The following is a 3,155-nucleotide window of genomic DNA, read 5'->3' on the forward strand; positions in this document are numbered from 1 at the left end:
TAACTCCACCTGAATTGTCTTTACAATTATTTTTATTTGACTTTTGACAATGACCTGCTATAAACTCAAGAATAACCTTATATAGTAATCACTACTGTTGTGATTTGAATGCAGAATACCTCCCATGGGCTCAAGGGTTTAAACACTTGGTCTCTAGTCTGTGGCACTGTTTGGGAAGGCTGTTGATCCTTTAGGAGGTGGAGCTTCCCTGGAGGAAGTGAGTCATTAGGGGTGGGCCTTCATGTGCAATAGCTCAGCCCTACTTTCTGTTCTTTCTCTGCAGATACAATGTGGCCCCGGGTCCCAACCCCAGCTTCTCTCCTCATGCCTTCCTCACCTGATGGCTTGTACCTCTTCAATTGTGAGCAGAAATCAGACCTTCACCCCTTAACCAGCTTCTGTTCGGTTTTGGAAATCAGAGGTAGGAGCCTCTGGCTCAACACTGTGGGAAATTTGAGCTCATTCGGCCTGGCAGTTGAATGTTCTGTTTCTATTGTCACCTTTAGTGAGCCAGAGCTGTGGGAGGTCCTGAACCCTTCTGACCAGTCATTTACATGGAGGAGTGGGTCCTCAGGCTCTTATCCTGAGAGATTTCCATAAGAGTCATGACAGAGCAGGAACAGCTAGTGCGTTTAGTGAAAAGAGCCTGGTGTGGTAGGAGATGGATTGCCTGCTTCACAGGTTTAAGCTGCAACTCTGAGCTTCACCTCCAGGCTTCAGGTCCTGTTCTCAGCAATCACCCCATGGAATCATGGCTTTTACTTGTGCCCTTTAGAGTGTGCTTGGTCCCTGAGCAGAGACCTGTCCCCAGAAAGGTGTGGAGCCCCCTTTTCCCTCAGCCTGCAGCAACCCTGTTACCTTAACTTCTTTCTGTTGGACCTGACTCCATCTTCTCTCAACCCTCCCCCAAACTCCTCCTCTACTTTTCTCCAAAACAGGAATTATTTTGCACATTTTCTTTCCAAGTCCAAAAATAGGAAAGAGACGGGAACAGCTAATCTGGTCCAGCTGCTGGTCTGCTACTTAACAAAGATGGTCTAAAGTCATTTTCTTTCTGGTTTTTTCTTCGCATTTGACCACCTCCCACCCCTCACACACCCTTCACGTAACCATCCTCTCCAGAGCCCAGGGAAGACATTTCACCCTGCTGAAGGGGGCTGCACCCAGAAATGCCAAGCCAGCATACCAGTCAGTCTCCCTCCCATCTCCCTTGCTTCTCCTTATGTGCATTCCAGCACATTCTACCCCAGGCAATGTCCTGGACTTCTGGCTTTATGGGGAAGTTTTGAGGCTGGAAAAGATATGAAAGAGAGACCCCACCTCTGTAAAAAATGCAAGTTCAGTGAGCAGGCAAGCTGCGAAGTGATTGCATTTCTTTGTGAATTGCCTGCCCTATGCGTGTGTCCCATTGATTTCTCCAACCTACAAATGTGTAACTTATGGCCAGCCGGGTGGCCAGTTCTGGGGCTGAAGCTAACACAGCCTTGCCATGTTGCTTTCATTGAAGACATTCACGCTGGAGGCTGAGCTGAAAGGGCACCTGAGGACTTAGTACAGTGCTCTTTGTGGTCATAAAATATATCACCCACAATGGAGGGTTTCTGATCAGAAAATGGACCAGGAGCAATTAAGGGGGCATCGGGCATGCGTTGGAGCTGTTGTGGGTAATGAGGAGAAATGAGAACTATATGACGGAGATAACAAGCATTTCGCCTTTAGCCTGGGGCACTCATTTTGATGAAAGTGTTCCAGCCAAGTAGCTGTGGAAAAGGGAGGTGCTGACTTCCCCGGATTCCCAGAGACCCCCCTTCCCAGCACAGTTCCCTATCTATAGCCAGACATGTAAACAGAATGGGACAAGAATCAGGTCCTAGCAGTAGCCAGCCCAGCTCCTTCAGCAGCCAGCTCAGCCTCACCCTTTGTCTGCCCAGAGCATCTTATGCCTGTACATTGCAATTGGAGAAAGGGGCTGTGCCTCGGTTTCCAGTCCCTGTTTAGTAAGGAACTCCACTCCTATCTTGGGCAGCATCTCAAGTCAAATCCAGACTCTTGGGGCTCTAGATGTAACCTTTGTCTCCGTAGCCTACAGCCCAAAAGGTCACAGGCAGTCTTGGAATGTAGATCTTTCCAGTGTGGATTCTGACACTTATCTAAGGAGACAACTGCAGAAGTCACAATTGAAGGAGCCTTCAGGCTCAAATTCAGGTCCCATCTAAATCCTGGAAAGCTTATTAGGGAACCTTTTTTTAAAAAGTATTATCTCATTTGGGCTCAAGAGAATCTACAGATAAGAGAGTCTTCATTCTTAACTGGAGACACTGAGGATTCCCCGCCCACACCCCAACCCTTGTTTTCTCCCAAGGCCTGAACTCACAAGCAAAAAGTCAATAGCATCCCGAAGGGGCTACCAGGGCAGCACATTTGGGAAAAGGAGCTTGCTACTCAGCCTCTGCGTCTCCCCTCTCCCCAGCATCACCAGCACTTAGAGACTATTGAATGACCCTGAGTACATAAAATCAGATTGCCTTATTTGGTACTGGAGAAGAATAAATTCTTTGAAAAATCATCTTAGGATCTGGAGGGATGACTCGAGGTTAGGACCCTTTCTACTTTTGCAGAAGACCTGGGTTCAGTTTCCAGTACCAGCATGGTGGCTCACATCCACCCATAACTCCAGATTCAGGAGATCCAATGCCTTCTTTGGATTTCCAAAGGCACTAGGTGCACACACATGGTGAAAATATATACAGGAAGGCAGAATACTTATAAAATAAAGAAATCTTAAAAAGTTTTACACACAAACACACACACACACACAAACAACATATTGGAAGACATATTTAAAACAGAATGAGGGACCTCAGTGACTGCTTGGATGGCTGGTTAGCCAAGGTGCTTCCTCATGCCAGCATCCACATTCCTTATAGTTCTAAGTGACCTTCATTTTCCTTTGGAGGTTCGCCTTTCAGTCCACATGACTAAGGTGGGACCTCCCACACCTCCAGCATCTAGTGTTGATGTAGGCGTGTCTAGTTAAACCCACAAGAATTGATTTAGAGATGGGATCATGGTGAAATCTCACTCAAGGAAGGTCAGCCTGCTTTCAATAGTCTCTCTCTCTCTCTCTCTCTCTCTCTCTCTCTCTCTCTCTCTCT

The sequence above is a fragment of the Microtus ochrogaster genome, chromosome 5 (assembly GCF_000317375.1).
Source record: "Microtus ochrogaster isolate Prairie Vole_2 chromosome 5, MicOch1.0, whole genome shotgun sequence".
In the NCBI taxonomy this organism is placed as follows: Eukaryota; Metazoa; Chordata; class Mammalia; order Rodentia; family Cricetidae; genus Microtus; species Microtus ochrogaster.